Below are 7,124 nucleotides of genomic sequence, written 5' to 3'. Positions count from 1 at the left end.
TCTGCCTCTCCTCCTTCTCACTTTTTTTTTTTTTTTTTTCCTCTGACAGAGTGGAAAACCTAGTGACAAACTGGGGAGAAGGGGAAATGCTGAAACTGGGAGAGGGCACTGTGGAGAAGAGGGCAAGGGTGAGGCCTGTCTTTCTCCCTAAACACAGTCAGCCTTCAGCAGAACGCTCCCAGAAACATTCTCACATTAAACCAGGTTAGAGGCTGTACTTTTTAAAAAATTTTTATTTATTTATTTTAATTGGAGGCTAATTACTTTACAATATTGTGGTGGTTTTTGAGAGGCTGTACTTCTTACGTGGGACTGGACATTCTGATTTCTGAATTAAGATAGTTATTAATGATTTCATTTGGGACTCCCGCATGGCACTAGTGGTAAGACTCTGCCTGCCAGTGCAGGAGATGCTGGTTCAATCCCTGGCTTCAGAAGATTCCCTGGAGGAGGGCATGGCAACCCACTCAAGTATTCTTGCCTGGAGAATCTCGTGGACAGGGGAGCCTGGCAGGCTATAGGCCATGGGGTCACAAGGAGTTAGAGACAACTGAGCATTGGTGCCACAGCCACATTAATGACTTAGAACCATCTGAATACTCTTTTTATTACTTGGGAATCTTCAGAAATGTGATAATGTCTGAGACTCTACCCGGGACCATTGGCAGTCCTTTCACCTCTGCAGGAATTTTAAAGGAACAGTGAAGTCAGGCTTTGTGATTACCTCCCAGGAGCCCTGCTTGCTCAGAGTCAGTGATAATAATCAGATTAGCTAATGTTATTGTGTGTCCATCATTTTCTGGGCACTCTGCTAACTGTCTCTGGGCACTATGTATCTGTCTCATGATTCCACCTGACAACCTCTGTGGTAGGAACACTTATTGTATTTAAAACGCAGGAAAATTGAGGTTGCACGGCATTAGCTGACTTCCCCAAGGTTTGCACACCATTTAGAAGTAGAGTTAGGATTTGAACCCTGGTGATCTGATTAGGCTTCATTCTTTATTAGCTTCACATTTATCCAGGAACAAGGCTTCATTCATGTCCACTTTCCCCATGCAGAGCACAGGGCCTGACTTTCAGTGTCCCACAAAGTCTCAAGTATGAACAATAGGTACATATATGTTGTTGGTAATATTTCATAGTAACATGTAACATGTATACAAAATTAAGCCAAATATAGTATGGAGGAACTTAGACATTAGAATCAATTCAAATTCCTGTTTGAATTGTGGTTATACCTCTTCACAGCTGTTCTGTTACTTAACCCATCCATGTGACAGTTTTCCCATGTGTAGAATGAAATAATAATACCCATACCATATTTTGTGCTGAGGACCAAAGAAGATAATAACTATAAAACACTTAACAGTCCCTAGCATTTAGCACATAGTAACTGTACTGCCATAGCCTGTGGCTCAATAGTCTAATGACATTGACTTATTTGAGTTTTGTATTGGATTTCTGAATTAGCAGAGGGAGTTTGGTAATGGTAGACAGTTAAGTCCTTTTGAAGGAGGTTGACATTACCACTCATTACCTGTACATAATTTGGCCTTAGGCCAAACTACAGGGAGGGAATACAGCCCCACCCATCAGCAGAAAATTGGATTAAAGATTTACTGAACATGGCCCTGCCCACCAGAGCAAGACCCAGTTTTGCCCACAGCCAGTCCCTCCCATGTACCTCAGTTGGTAAAGAATCTGCCTGCAATGCAGGAGACCCAGGTTCAATCCCTGGGTTGGGAAGATCCCCCTGGAGAAGGAAATGGCAACCCACTCCAGTATTCTTGCCTGGAGAATCCCATGGACAGAGGAGCCGGAATGGCAAAGAGTCAGACACAACTGAGTGACTAAACCATCACCACAGTCCCTCCCACTAGGAAGCTTCCACAAACCTCTGATCCTCATCCATCAGAGGGCAGACAGAATGAAAACTACAGCCACAGAAAACTAACCAAACTGATCACATGGATCACAACCTTGCCTAACTCAAGGAAACTATGAGCCATGCCATGTAGGGCCACCCAAGATGGACGGGTCATGGTGGAGAGTTCTGACAAAACGTGGTCCACTGAAGAAGGGAGTGGCAAACCACTCTAGCATGAGTGCCTTGAGAACCCCGTGAACAGTATGAGAAGGCAAAAAGATATAACACTGAAAGATGAACTCCCCAGGTTGGTAGGTGCCCACTATGCTAATGAAGAGGCTGAGTCAAAGCAGAAACAACACCCAGTTGTGGATGTGTCTGGTGGTGAAAGTAAAGTCTGATGCTATAAAGAACAATATTGCATAGGAACAGGGAATGTTAGGTCCATGAATCAAGGTAAATTGGAAGCAGTCAAATAGGAGATGGCAAGTGTGAACATCGACATTTTAGGAATCAGTGAACTAAAATGGACTGGAATAGGCAAATTTAATTCAGATGACCACTGAATCTACTACTCTGGGAAAGAATCCCTTAGAAGAAATGGAATAGCCCTCATAGTCAACAAAAGAGTCCAAAATGCAGTACTTCGGTGCAATCTCAAAAATGACAGAATGATCTCTGTTTGTTTCTGAAGCAAACCATTTAATATTACAGTAATCCAAGTCTGGGACTGGAATGCGAAAGTAGGAAGTCAAGAAACACCTGGAGTAACAGTCAACTTTGGCCTTGGAGTACAGAATGAAGCAGGGCAAAGGCTAATAGAGTTTTGCCAAGAGAACATACTGGTCATAGCACACACCATATCCCAACAACACAAGAGAAAACTCTACACATGGACATCACCAGATGGTCAACACCAAAATCAGATTGATTATATTCTTTGCAGCCAAAGACAGAGAAGCTCTATACAGTCAGCAAAAACAAGACCGGAAGTGGACTGTGGCTCAGATCATGAACTCCTTATTGCCAAATTCAGACTTAAATTGAATAAAGTGGGGAAAACCACTAGACCATTCAGGTATGACCTAAATCAAATCCATTATGACTATACAGTGGAAGTGAGAAATTGATTTAAGGGACCAGATCTGATAGAGTGCCTGATGAACTATGGACAGAGGTTCATGACACTGTACAGGAGACAGGGATCAAGACCACCCCCAAGAAAAAGAAATGCAAAAAAGCAAAATGGCTGTCTGAGGAGGCCTTACAAATAGCTGTGAAAAGAATGGAAGGGAAAAGCAAAGGAGAAAAGGAAAGATATAAGCATCTGAATGCAGAGTTCCAAAGAATAGCAAGGAGAGATAAGAAAACCTTCCTCAGTGATCAATGCAAAGAAATAGAGGAAAACAATAGAACGGGAAAGATTAGAGATCTCATCAAGAAAATTAGAGATAACCAAGGGAACGTTTCAGGCAAAGATGGGCTCAATAAAGGACAGAAATGGGATGGACTTAACAGAAGCAGAAGATATTAAGAAGAGGTGGCAAGAATATACAGAAGAACTGTACAAAAAAGATCTTCACGACCCAGATAATCATGATAGTGTGATCACTCACACTTACCTAGACCCAGACATCCTGGAATGTGAAGTCAAATGGGACTTAGGAAGCATCACTAAGAACAAAGCTAGTGGAGGTGATGGAATTCCAGTTAAGCTATTTCAAATCCTAAAAGATGATGCTTTGAAAGTGCTGGACTCAATATGCCAGCAAATTTGGAAAACTCAGCAGTGGCCACAGGACTGGAAAAGGGCAGTTTTCATTCCAATCCCAAAGAAAGGCAATGCCAAAGAATGCTCAAACTACCACATAATTGCAGTCATCTCACACACCAGTAAAGAAAGGCTCAAAATTCTTCAAGCCAGGCTTCAGTAATATGTGAACCGTGAACTTCCAGATGTTCAAGCTGGTTTTAGAAAAGTAGAGGAACCACAGATCAAATATGCAACATCCACTGGATCATTAAAAAAGCAAGAGAGTTTCAGGAAAACATCTGTTTCTGCTTTATTGACTATGTCAAAGCCTTTGACTGTGTGGATCACAATAAACTGTGGAAAATTCTGAAGGAGATGGGAATACCAGACCACCTGATCTGCCTCTTGAGAAACCTGTATGCTGGTCAGGAAGCAACAGTTAGAACTGGACATGAAACAAGAGACTGGTTCCAAATAGGAAAAGGAGTATGTCAAGGCTGTATATTGTCACCCTGCTTAGTTAACTTATATGCAGAGTACATCATGAGAAATGCTGGGCTGGAAGAAGCACAAGCTAGAATCAAGATTGCTAGGAGAAATATCAATAACCTCAGATATGCATATGACACCACCCTTTTGGCAGAAAGTGAAGAAGAACTGAAGAGCCTCTTGATTAAACTGAAAGTGGAGAGTAAAAATGTTGGCTTAAAGCTCAACATTCAGAAAATGAAGATCATGGCATCTGGTCCCATCAGTTCAGTTCAGTTCAGTTCAGTTCAGTCTCTCAGTAGTGTCCAACTCTTTGCGACCCCATGAGTTGCAGCACACCAGGCCTTCTTGTCCATCACCATCTCCCAGAGTTCACTCAGACTCATGTCCATCGAGTCGGTGATGCCATCCAGCCATCTCATCCTCTGTCATCCCCTTCTCCTCCTGCCCCCAATCCCTCCCAGCATCAGAGTCTTTTCCAATGAGTCAACTCTTCACATGAGGTGGCCAAAGTACTGGAGTTTCAGCTTTAGCATCATTCCTTCCAAAGAACACCCAGGGTTGATCTCCTTTAGAATGGACTGGTTGGATCTCCTTGCAGTCCAAGGGACTCTCAAGAGTCTTCTCCAACACCAAAGTTCAAAACATTCAGAAAACTAAGATCATGGCATCTGGTCCCATCACTTCATGGTAAATAGATTGGCAAACAGTGGAAACAGTGGCTGACTTAATTTTTTGGTCTTCAAAATCACTGCAGGTGGTGATTGCAGCCATGAAATTAAAAGACACTTGCTCCTTGGAAGAAAAGCTATGACAAACCTGGACAGCATATTAAGAAATAGGCCAATACAGTATACTAACACATATATATGGAATTTAGAAAGATGGTAACGACAACCCTGTATGCGAGACAGCAAAAGAGACACAGATGTATAGAACGGTCTTTTGGACTCTGTCGGGGGGGGGGGGGCGATGATTTGGGAGAATGGCATTAAAATATGTATAATATCATATAAGAAATGAATCACCACTCGAGGTTCGATGCAGGATACAGGAAGCTTGGGGCTGGTGCACTGGGATGACCCAGAGGGATGGTATGGGGAGGGAGATGGGAGGGGAGTTCAGGGTGGGGAACACGTGTACACCTGTGGCGGATGCATGTTGATGTATGGCAAAACCAATACAATATTGTAAAGTAAAATAATAATAATAATAATAAAAATACATGAAAATATAAAAAAAAAGAAAAAAAGAAATAGAGACATTACTTTGCCAACAAAGGTCCATATAGTCCAAGCTGTGGTTTTTCCAGTAGTCAAGTATGGATGTGAAAGTTGGACCATAAAGAAAGCTGAGCATGAAAGAATTAATGCTTTTGAACTGTGGTGTTGGAGAAGACTCTTGAGAATCCCTTGGACTGTGTGGAGATCAAACCTGTCAATCATAAAGGAAATCAATCCTGAATATTCATTAGAAGGACTGATGCTGAACTGAAGCTCCAATACTTTGGCCATCTGATGCGAAGAGCCGAATGAGTAGAAAAGACCCTGTGCTGGGAAAGATTGAAGGTAGTAGGAGAAGGGGACGACAGAGGATGTGATGGTGGGTGGCATCACTGATTCAATGGACATGAGTTTGAGCAAGCTCTGGGAGATGGTGAAGGACAGAGAAGCCTGGTGTGCTGCAGTCCGTGGGGTTGCAAAGAGTTGGACATGACTGAGCAACTGAACAACAAGACAGTTAAGACTCAACTGTAGGTAAAATTGTGAAAGACACTTGAAGCTATTGACCAGTGTACATTGTGGCTGATGCCCATGGCTGAATTTGCCTCTTTCACAGAGAATTGTACAGTATATATTATAATGTGTTTTTGGAAGCAGAATCTATGGTAAAGCTTCTCTAGGCTACAAACTATGCTTCCAACTTTTACTCTTTTGTGGCAAATCCTATGTCCAGACCAACTCACAACACTTAGTTTTTCACTGTCTTGTGAATTCCCCCAGAGTGAAATATGTCCTTTATTTTGTGTGTGTGTGTGTCCTTTATTTATCTTTGAGCACTGCCTTGGTAAATGCTTATGGAGCTAGAAAGTTGATTTCCATTTAATACATGTCTGTTTTAACTTTTCTTTCATATAGAATTAAGAACATGATACAATTAGAATCATACAATTAGAAAGCACCTAGAGAAACTGTAGTCCAACCGTCTCATTTTATGCATGAGGAAATTAACCCAAAGAGAGATGAAGTGATTTGTGGAAGGTCATATAGTGAGTTACTTCCAGACCTGGATCTAGAACCCAGGTCTTCAGAGATCTATCCTGAGGCTGTTTGCTGCTCTAAGAGATTACATTTGAAAATGTGTTAATAATATCCGACATTTACTTACTATAGTCTGGATGTAATTAATAGCACTTTACATTTATTAACTCATACTTTCCTCTTGACAACCCTGCAGAATAGGTACAACTTTTTGTTTGTTTAACTACAATAGAGTGGTTACAACTTACAGAGTTCCCACTGTGAATCAAACAATTTGATTTCGTGTTACTTAAAGAGAGATCACTATTTCTTTTTTTTTAATTTATTTATTTTCAATTGGAGGATAGTTGCTTTACAATATTATGTTGTTTTCTGCCATATATCAACATGAATCAGTCATAGGTATACATATGTCCCCTCCCGCTTGAACCTCCCTCTCACCTCTGCAGTGTTCATCACAACACTATTTACTATACCTAGGACATGGAAGCACCTAGATGTCCATTAACAGATGAATGGATAAAGATGTAGTGGTACATATACACAATGGAATATTACTCAGCTATAAAAATACATTTGAGTCAATTCTAGTGAGGTGGATGAACCTAGAGCCTATTATGCAGAGTGAAGTAAGTCAGAAAGAGAAAGACAAATATCGTATATTAATGCACGTATGTGGAACCTAGAAAGATGGTACTGATGAATCTATTTGCAAAGCAGCAGTGGAAACAGACATAAAGAACAGAATTAT

At 41.2% G+C, this 7,124-nt stretch overlaps 1 non-coding gene across 1 annotated transcript; it reads left to right on the top strand.

The window, feature by feature from the left end:
- The first annotated feature begins 1,677 nt into the window (after positions 1-1,677).
- Positions 1,678-1,749, top strand: TRNAC-GCA. Its single transcript has one exon. It is a non-coding gene; the product is annotated as a tRNA-Cys (tRNA).
- The last annotated feature ends 5,375 nt before the right edge of the window (positions 1,750-7,124 follow it).

The sequence above is a fragment of the Bubalus bubalis genome, chromosome 6 (genome assembly GCF_019923935.1).
Source record: "Bubalus bubalis isolate 160015118507 breed Murrah chromosome 6, NDDB_SH_1, whole genome shotgun sequence".
Classification (NCBI taxonomy): Eukaryota; Metazoa; Chordata; class Mammalia; order Artiodactyla; family Bovidae; genus Bubalus; species Bubalus bubalis.
This window is presented reverse-complemented; position numbering and strand designations above follow the sequence as displayed.